The sequence below is a fragment of the Drosophila suzukii genome, chromosome 3, assembly GCF_043229965.1.
Source record: "Drosophila suzukii chromosome 3, CBGP_Dsuzu_IsoJpt1.0, whole genome shotgun sequence".
In the NCBI taxonomy this organism is placed as follows: Eukaryota; Metazoa; Arthropoda; class Insecta; order Diptera; family Drosophilidae; genus Drosophila; species Drosophila suzukii.
This window is the reverse complement of record NC_092082.1, coordinates 52,878,622-52,889,148: the sequence shown is the minus strand read 5'-3', so window position 1 is coordinate 52,889,148 and position 10,527 is coordinate 52,878,622. Positions and strand designations below refer to the sequence as shown.

The following is a 10,527-nucleotide window of genomic DNA, read 5'->3' as shown; positions in this document are numbered from 1 at the left end:
CAAGGCAGCCTCAAGGATATTCTTGTTAACAGATGCTTAATCTTTAAATGGGATATTAGATTGTTGGGCGTTTTCGACAGCGATAGCAGATATAAATGTTGAAAAAATTAATTTTTATTCATGAATCGATTAAATTTTGTAAATTCGATGATCTTATGTCATAAGCGGTGTCTATTTCGAAAATGATCTTTTGAACTGCGTACCAAGCTTGCTCTGAGGCTTTCGGGTAGCTCAGCTAGTAAGACATGAAACACTTAAAACACAAATCTATGCTTTTTAGGAAGGAGTCACACTTTACCAGCGACTTGTCAAAGAAAACAAAGAAATCTAAGAACTCCAGCTCAGTATTGTTGATCCCTCTAAATACTTTTTCCTGACTATATTGTTGATACGAAGTTCATAGTCATTCAAGCTTGAAAGCCGTAGTACCATCGAAAGTTGAGCATCCGCTATTGTCGGTTTTTGGTTCCTTTTCCCGTTTTGATTCAAGATCCGAGATGTCGGCGGCAAGACGGCGTTAAGCAAAATAAGGGTCAAGTAATCCTGGGCATCTGTAAAAATAATAATTATGTAGTTATGACAACATTTTTTGCTTAAGCAGAAAACTTACCTTCGTTGGCGCGTTGTACATCAAGTAGTTGTCGCTTGCAGTCTTCGTTGTGGATGTGCCGTTTGAAATATATCAGAATTTTGTCATTAAAGCTGTTCCACCTATCGAACAGGAGATTTGTCTTTCCTCGGTAAACGAAATTAAAGTCAATCTCGATCTATGGAAAAATATACAATACATAAATCACTCACAATCAAATAAACTTGCACCACATTAAAGCAGCGCTGCACTTCTACTTCGCCTGACCGAAGGCGGAGTCGACCTAGTCCTGGTACAGGAACCTTGGGTAGTAGGGGGCAAGGTTGCTGGACTAGGATCAAAGGAAAACAAGCTTATGCTTGACCCCAAGGAAGGTACAATTTGAACCTGCATATAAGCCAGAAGGCATCTTAGTATCGCCAATACTATTCACTAGCTGACCCCTCTAAAAGCGAGCGAGTGGGTTGAGATCGCTTTCTGATTTCCCTAATTGATTATTTCCACTTGTATTGGAATTTTGAGCGCTTAACTGATTATTAAAATTCAACTTCGAGTTCTGTCCACTCAATTGAGAATTGCCATTCAAATTGGATTTCTCTCCATTGCTGGTGGGCGGATCTACCTTTTCTATTGGTTTCCAATAACAGGTTTTGGAACCCTGCGGTTATAACTTGAGTCATCAATTCGGTTTGTCGTATGGTTGCCTCTGCCATAGAATTGGCAATCTTGCCGAATTTAAGAATTTCGAATTAAATTTAATAAAAATCGGACGACTCCAATATATAGCTTTCAAAGAAACGGTCCAAGGAACTTGTGAGATTGTTCCGAGGACGCCTAGCTGGAGGCGACCAAGCGGGTCGCAGGTTGCGGATAGCGAACGGCCTATAAGGCCAGCTGTGAATAGCAGTAGGCTAGGTCAAACGGATTCCGTCAGACCGAAACCTCTGTAATAAACAGCCCCGGACAGCCAGCGGGTATCTGTCGCTGTTTAGCGGCAGTACCGTCGATGCGAATTGTTCAGCCGCATTTAAATAGTTGCTCTACACAACCCCTTTTTCCCCAAACGCACAACCTACCTCCTTCCTATCCCACACAACATCTCACCCCGGGCCGGACTAAGGTGTAAATCGGACCGTGCCGAGAGTCAGCCTGGCTGAGAGCCCGGGTTATAAACTAGCTCAGTCTCTAACGGTGGGCTCAGGGAGATGGCGGCCCCCTGCTCTATTTATCGCCTTACCCGGGCATCGCGGATCTCTGCCCGGGTGGACCTTCCCTTTCTCCGCAACTCGTGGGAATCAAATATGAATGCCAACAAAATTAAAATAAAAACACAATGGAGCCGGGCACTCCTAAGAAACCCGAGACGGAGAAGAAGGTGGGTGCGACAGGATCTGCGAGCGTTGGCTCCGCCTGTGCTGGCACCAGCTCGGGGGCTATCCCAAAAGGGCCCCACCCCAAACTGGAGGTGATAGGTGGAAGACAGTCGGCCGCCAGCACCTCTTCAAAGTGCGCGCCGGCGCCAAAAGCTGCAGGAGGTATGACTAAGACGGTCGCTCCAACCACCGAGCAAAATAAATTCACCTATGCGGAGAAGCGGACTGCCGCGCAGACACTCCGCTCACATAACAGGAGCAAGATTGCCAACCCCTCAGCCGAATGGCTGAAGAAGGTGGAATGGGCGAAGACGGTGCTCCCCAACTACGGGCAAGAGAAGCCTAATGCTGTAAGTGCACAGCAAAAGAGACAACGATCTCTAGAGTTGCCTGGACCTGCGGCAAAGAGATCTAGGGTCCAACAGAACCTGTCATTTGCGCAGATAGCGCGGGACAAGGTTCTGATTGGACTGGTTGACAAGGGAAACCCCGGAGGCCGGATCCCAAGAAACCAGTGGAAGGCGGTCGAGGAGCAGCTAGCGGTCATCTGCATGGCTTTGCTCCGGGACTTCCCCCAACCGACGCCATGTTGCAAGGACGCAGGCTGGTTCCAGGGCAGCGTCAAGGTGGTGTCTTGCGACAGTCAGAGATCAGCTGACCTCTACAAGAAGGCGACGGAGAAGCTCGGAGAGGTGTATCCTGGGGCGAAAATCGTTGCACTAGATTGGTGCGACGTCCCCAGCAGACCACGAGCGAGGATATGGCTGCCGTCGTCTATCAAAGCACCGGAGGACATCCTCTTTATGCTGCAAAGATGCAACCCCAATTTGCCCACGCACGAATGGAAAGTCGTAAAGGTGAAACCTCACGAGGGGCCAATCAGCCAGGCCATCGTGGTACTGAATAAGGAGTCAGTATCCCCAATAGAGGCCGCTCACGGGGAGCTGAACTTCGGATTCAGTGCCATCCGCATCAAAGTCTATAAGGGAGACTCTAACTCGAAGGAGGACCCGACCAGCAACCCAGCCGAGCAGGTCTTTCCCGAGGAGATAGAGGCTCCTGGAGATGATGAACCGGAAGATGGCTACTCAACCGACGCGTCGCTAAGCAGAGGGATGCAGGCGATGAATCCGGCGGACGAAGACGACGGCGACCTCAGCGGCAGCGATGAAGCGGACATCACAGTGGTGGAGGGGAACTCGGCAAATGTCGCTAAGACTACTGCAAGTGAACCTCCATCACAGTAAAGCAGCGTCGGCTGCCCTCCTGCTCCACCTGGCTGACGGCGGCATATTTCTGCTTCATAATTACAGCAACGGAGACAACACCGTAGCAAGTCTGGAGCTTCCAGCGGCTACAATCAGGGTGGCTTCAGCTTACATGGCCTTCGAGAAGGAAGACCCCCCAGACGAGCTGGTCCGACATGGCCTTCGAGAAGGAAGACCCCCCAGACGAGCTGGTCCGGACACTGGTCAAAGATAGCGAGGCCCTCAAAATAGGACTGGTAATCGGCTGCGACGCAAACGCTCACCACACTCAGTGGGGAAGCCCAACAAGCAACAACAGGGGTGAGTCTCTTTTTAACTTCATCCTTGGCTCAAATCTATTTATATCAGATGAAGTTGCCATCAACTGGCTAAAGACAATTTTCCGTACCATTTTTAGGATAGGAACGTTGCCATCAACATGGAGGGAAACAAAGGTAGTCTTTATACCCAAAGCGGGCAAAGCCTCGCACACGATGACGAAAGATTTTAGGCCCATAAGTCTGACATCCTTTCTCCTTAAGAGCTTTGAGCGACTGACTGGACTGCACATCTGGTCAGTCATGGACTCGAAATAGTTATCAGCAGCGCAGCATGCATATTCAAAAAGCAATTCCACCGAATCAGCTCTACACGCGGTAGTCAGCCAAATCGAAAAGTCACTCAATCACAAGGAATACGCACTTGCTGCATTTCTGGACATAGAGGGCGCTTTCAACAATGTTATCCCTACAGCCATAACCCAATCCCTCACCGACCTCGGTGTTGAGATCCAAGGCGTGGAGTTAATCCTTAAATTGCTGATGAGCAGAATGGTAACTTCCACCCTAGGAATCTCAACACAAACAAGGTTCGTGAACAGGGGAACCCCTCAGGGTGGTGTACTCTCCCCCCTGCTATGGAACATCGCAGTAAATAAGCTGTTGTGCTACATGGAAGGGGGTGGATGCAAGGTTTTGGCATATGCGGATGATGTAGCCATTATTTTCTCAGGAAAATTTCCTCATGCGATCTAATGACCGCCAAACTTAAAATACTCTCTGACTGGACAACAGAAAGAGGTCTAGGGGTAAACCCCTCGAAAACGGAACTGGTGCTGTTTACAAACAGATACAAGATTCCTCAACTAAACCCACCAATATTAAATAACTGCTCTCTCTCCTTCAGTGACAACGCCAGGTATTTGGGGTTAGTATTAGATAAGCGTCTGACATGGAGACTAAACAGCCAAGAGAGAACGAGGAAGGCAACAATTGCCCTCTACTCCTGCAAAAAGGCCATCGGAACGAAATGGGGCACGTCCCCAAAAATCGTCAACTGGATACACACAGCGATAGTTAAACCTATTCTGCTCTACGGAGTGTCAATATGGTGGCCCGCGCTAATGAAGCAGACAACCACAACAAACCTAAACAAGGTACAACGAATGGCATCCTTATGCATAAGCGGAGCCCTTCGCACCACCCCCAACGAGGCGCTAAATGCTATTCTGAACCTTCCAAGTCTGGACTTAGCCGGCATGGAACGAGCTAAGATAGCTGCGGTTCGGATGAGGGACTTAGGGCAGTGGAAACCCCAAATATACGGTCATGCCAGGATACTCCAGCAAGACACAATGATCCCACCCAGTACAGATCTATGCAAACCTATTGAATACATCCACACCCCCTTTGAAGCATTGCTCCCAACCAGAGAAGACTGGGAGCAAGGCCAGCCGGGCCCTACAGAGGCAGTCAATTTCTATACTGACGGCTCAAAATTAAATAATCAAGTCGGAGGAGGTATATACTCCGAACAACTTAATATCAGGAAATCCTTCAGACTTCCGGATCACTGTAGCGTCTTCCAGGCGGAAGTATTTGCCATAATTGAAGCTTTGATGCTTCTGAACGATGCAAACTGTCAGAATAAACTGATTAACATCTATAGTGATAGTCAGGCGGCTAGCAGGTCGATTATCTCGACCAATACAAACTCCCACACCATATCAAACTGCCGCAAATCTCTGCACGAGATGGCTCTGCAGTTTAAAATTTACCTGATTTGGGTCCCGGGTCACCGGAACATTACAGGCAACTGTATTGCAGATGAGCTGGCCAGGCATGGCACTACCGTTCCTCTCCTTCCGGACAAGGAGAACATCGGTATGCCGATGGCCACCTGCAAGCTTAACATTAGAAATCAATACAAGAAACTTGCGAGCCTAGCATGGACACATGTTAAGCACTGTCGCATCTCTCGCCAGACATGGCCAATCATCGATGCGAAGAGAACTTCGGAACTATTAAGACTAAACCGTACCGAGTGCGGAATGGTAATACGAGTGTTAACAGGCCACTGGTTGGTTGGCACACACGCAAGCAGATTGGGCGCGCCCCGAAACGATTTCTGCAGAAGCTGCAGGGACGAGGAGGAAGAGGAAACGGTGGAACACCTGTTCTGTTCCTGCCCGGCCCTGAGCAGATCTAGACTGTAGCACTTAGGGAATCCCTTCATGAGCAGTCTATCTGAACTGGCGGACATAAGCCTAAAACGAATATTAAAATTCATTAAAGCAACCGGATGGGAATTATGCTAAGCCAGCTGCAATAAAGGCAGCAGGTTTTTTTTTTTTTTTTTTTTAAGAAAGGGGATACAGATCCACGCGGTACCACAATGGACCTTTTAAGGACTAAGTGTGTCAATGATTTGGCAGTCGCTCTAACCTAACCTAACCTAACGGTTAGAGAAATAATGATATAATTATTATATTCTTGCATATATTTTGATATTATTTGGAATTGATTTTATTTTTGCTAAGTTTTACAGAAATTGTCTCCTATATTAACTTTCAAAGCTCTTAGCTTTGCTAAAATAACAGGGGTTTCAAAATGCCATAGCTAATAATAATGTGAACCTCTAGTCACCATTTAATATTTTTATACCATTGCAGAGGGTATAATGATTTCGTTCAGAGGTTTGCAACGCAGTGGAGGAGACGTTTCCGACCCAATAAAGTATATGTATTCTTGATCAGCATGATTAGACGAGTCGATCTAGCCATGTCCGTCTGTCCGTCTGTCAGTCCGTTTCTACGCAAACAAGTCCCTCAGTTTTAGGGCTATCGGGCTGAAACTTTCCTAAAAGTCTTCTTTCTTTTGCAGGTAGTATATATGTCGGACAACTATATCTTATAGCTCCCATAAGAATAATCGGGAAAATAAATTTAAGCAAATCATATCTTTGGTGTTTATACCCGTTACTCGTAGAGTAAAAGGGTATAGATTCGTCGGAGAGTATGTAACAGGCAGAAGGAAGCGTTTCCGAGCCCATAAAGTATATATATTCTTGATCAGGATCACTAGCCGAGTCGATCTAGCCATGTCCGTCTGTCCGTCCGTCCGTTTGTCCGTCTGTCCGTATGAACGCTGAGATCTCGGAAACTATACAAGCTACAATACTGCGATTAGGCATGCAGATTCCTGAGATTCCTGCGCAGCGCAAGTTTGTTTCAGCAGAGTGCCACACCCACTCTAACGCCCACAAACTGCCCAAAACTGTGACTTCTACAGTTTTGATGCTAGAATAAAAATTTTAACTGAAATGTATTGTTCTCGTCAATACCTATCGATTGACCCCAATAAAGTTTGTCACGCCCACAAACCGCACAAGCCTGTGGCGGCCACAATTTTCATAAAAAAAGAAAAAAAGATAAAGATAACAGATAAAAAATTTTAGCTAAAATGTATTGGTCTCGTCAATAACTATCGATTGATCCAAAAAAAAGTTTGCCACACCCACTCAAACGCCCACAAACCGCCCAAGCCTGTGGCGCCCACAATTTTCATGCTAGATAAAAAAATGTTAACTAAAATATATTGGTCTCGTCAATACCTATCGATTGACCCAAAAAAAAGTTTGCCACCCCTACTCTAACGCCTTCGGCCAAAAAGCTAGTGGGATGGCTCTGAGGGCGCCGAGCTGAAGGCTACCGAACGGGTCGCAGGTTGCGGATAGCGAGCGCCCTGGTTCTCCAGGGTAGCTACGAATAAGCGTGGAAGTTGGACACGGCCCGGCTACCGCCAAGCCCCCAACACGAAGCGCAAATAAGTAGCCCCGGACAGTCAGCGGGTATCTGCGCCGTAGCAGTATCGACGTCGCGCTTGTGCTGCCGCCTCCGACAAATAGCTCACACATACCCTTCCCACACTCTTTGTACCTACCTCTTCCCTACCCACACAACTCATCTCACCCCGGGCTGGACTAAGGTGTCATTCGAACCGTGCCGAGAGTCAATCTGGCTGGGAGCCCGAGTTATCAAAAAACTCAGTCTCAAACGGTGAGCTCAGGCAAGTGGCGACCGCCTGTTCTAAATCAGCCTTACCCGGGTACAGCGGATCTCTGCCCGGGTGGACCTGTCCCTTCCTTAACAAATAACAAAAATAAAAAAGATATGAACAACAAAAAAGAGTCCGACACTCTCAAAAAGTCGGAAGTCGTAACCAACGACGACAAGAAGAGCAAGATCACGGCTCCAAGGCCAGCGAACAACGCAGCCGGCTAGGCATAGCTCACCACAACAACAAGCACAAGCCTTCCACTAGCGTAGGTGTGGCTAACCAGCTCCTATAACCTGAGGGGATCGCCAAAGCCGGTCTCGTGGTGAGTACCAGGGCAAAGGAGTTCAAGAGGATTCCACCTAACCAGGCCGGACCTCTTGAACGCAAGAAAGCTTTTCGGATCCTCAAGCGGCTGGCCACCAACCCGATACGAGACGATCAAGCGTCAAAATTGGATTACCTAAAAATCCAAGAGGACATATCCCGGGCAAAGGGACATCGCTTTGACCACCAGCAACAAGCGAGAAAAATCGATGGAGACAGCTCAACCAGTGAGCAAGAAGGCCAGAGTAACCAACCGAGGCACATGGTCGAGATACTTTGCTGAAGTAGTAAAGGATCGGCAGATCATTGGTTTCATCGACCGAAGCGATGAAGGCGGTAGGATCCCAAGAAACCAATGGCGTTAGTGGCCTTAAAAGTGCTGGTCGAGAACCCAGGTCTGCCACCCGAATGCACAGATGCAGGGTGGTACCAGGGCAACGTTAAGTTGAGAGGTCGGCAGCACTTTACAAGGCTGCCATTAATAAGGTCGACGAGGTCTACCACGGGGCCAAGCTGGCAGTTTGCGAGGCCGCAGAAGAGCGAGGGTGTGGCTGCCGTCGGAACCCTCGGAACCAGCGGCTATACTCAGCCTGCTGACCAGGTTCAACCCAAAACTTCCAACAGACGGTTGGAAGGTGGTCAAGGTGGAGAAAACCGAGCGCGTCACCATGAACGTGGTTATCCTCCTGAACCAGGCCTGCTTGGAACCCCTCGCAGCCCAACAACACCGGGTGAACTACGGGTTCGATAAGGTGCAGCTACGTATATACGACACCGATAAGTCAGCGGCAGACAACCTGGCTGCCTGTGCGTCGTACGAACCCGCGAGCGACGACAAACTAGATCATGAAGAGGCCACCCTCACCGGCTACGTGTCAACCGACTCGGAGCTGACTGAGAGCCTGAAGCAGCTGTGCACCCAGGACTAAACCCGACCAGGGCGCTCTGTTCTCCAGGACATAGCGGAGGAAGCGGAGGGTACCCAGCCCAACCCCAGTCCCAAAGATGGTGCAGTTTCTGCAAATTAACTTGCACCACAGCAAGGCAGCATCCGCTGCCCTCCTCACCCGCCTGGCAACAGGCAACATAGACGTAGTCCTCATTCAAGAGCCATGGATTGTTGGTAACAACATCTCTGGCTTATCAACCCCCCTATACAAGCTATTTTACACCAAGGATAAGGGTGACCAGAACCTGCATTCTTACAAAGACACACTTTAACACATTTCTTATTCCATAGTTTAGCGATGGCGACCTCACCACGGTCAGACTGGAGCTAAACGAACACACTCATCACACCATAGCATCATTCTATCTGGCTCACGACTACGAAGGGCCACTACCAAACACCACTACACAACAACTCATACGCACTCACTCATCTAAGGAACTCATTCTGGGTGGGGACGCTAACTCACACCACACACAATGGGGAAGTACAAACACCAACGAAAGGGGTGAGTTACTCTACGACTATCTCCTTCAATCAAATCTATTCATCTGCAACAGAGGTAATGACCCAACTTTCATCACTAGAAATAGGAGGGAAGTACTAGACATTACTCTAATATCTGATCCCCTACTTAACCAGCTAGTAGCGTGGAAGGTGGGGACCGAACACTCATTCTCAGACCACCGATACATAGAATGTACAATAAGTCTAGACTGTCCTCCTGCCGAGAACATCACTAATCTAAGATTAACCAACTGAGGTTTCTACAAAAATCTCCTCAACAGGAACTTACACGCTCCTCCGACCCACATACGCAACCGTCAGGAACTAGATAACCTAGTTAACACTTTTACTGATATCTGCGGTGAGGCCATAAAAAGGGCTTGCACAAGAAGAACAGTCAAAACAAAGCACAAACCCCCTTGGTGGAACGCAACCCTGGCGAACCTTAAAAGAGAGTGTAGAACTTACTTCAATACAGCTAAATACAACAATAGCGAATCCTCCTGGAATTTATATCATACAAAACTAAGCCTATACAAAAAGGAAATTAGAATATCAAAACGAAGAGCTTGGGCTAACTTCTGCAGTAGCATAGAATCTACTCCGGAGGCATCCAGACTCAGAAGAATTTTAGCAAAATCTCCAGCAACCATTGGTTATCTAAAAACCAATGCTGACAGCTGGACGGAAATCAGTCAGGATACCCTTGAACTACTGTTAGACACCCACTTTCCTAAGAACACCCATGTAGTGGAGGACCTCCACATAGAGGAGAATTTAGACGACCAGACTATTGACAACATTTCAAGCCCTGGCCGCATTCAGTGGACTGTTAACTCTTTTAAGCCCTTCAAATCACCTGGCCCAGATGCGTTCTTCCCGGCCCAGCTACAACGGACACTAGACATGTCCCTTCCCTGGCTGACAGCCATCTTCCACGGCTGCCTTGCTCTAAACCATATTCCAACAAGGTGGCTGGACGTTAAGGTAATTTTTATACCGAAAGCCGGCAAACCCTCCCACACCAACCCAAAGGACTTCCGCCCGATTATTCTCTCTTCCTTCTTGTTGAAGACCCTGAAAAGACTAATTGAAACCCATATCAGACTAACCATCGACCATAGCCTACTCTCTGACGCACAGCATGCGTACCGCAAAGGTAGATCAACGGATACCGCCCTCCACTCTCTAGTGTACAGTA

The 10,527-nt window shown here is 47.9% G+C and overlaps 1 pseudogene; it reads left to right on the top strand.

Annotated features, from left to right (window-relative positions):
- Positions 1–3,385: 3,385 nt before the first annotated feature.
- On the top strand, positions 3,386–5,805 carry LOC139352829 (uncharacterized; annotated as a pseudogene).
- The last annotated feature ends 4,722 nt before the right edge of the window (positions 5,806–10,527 follow it).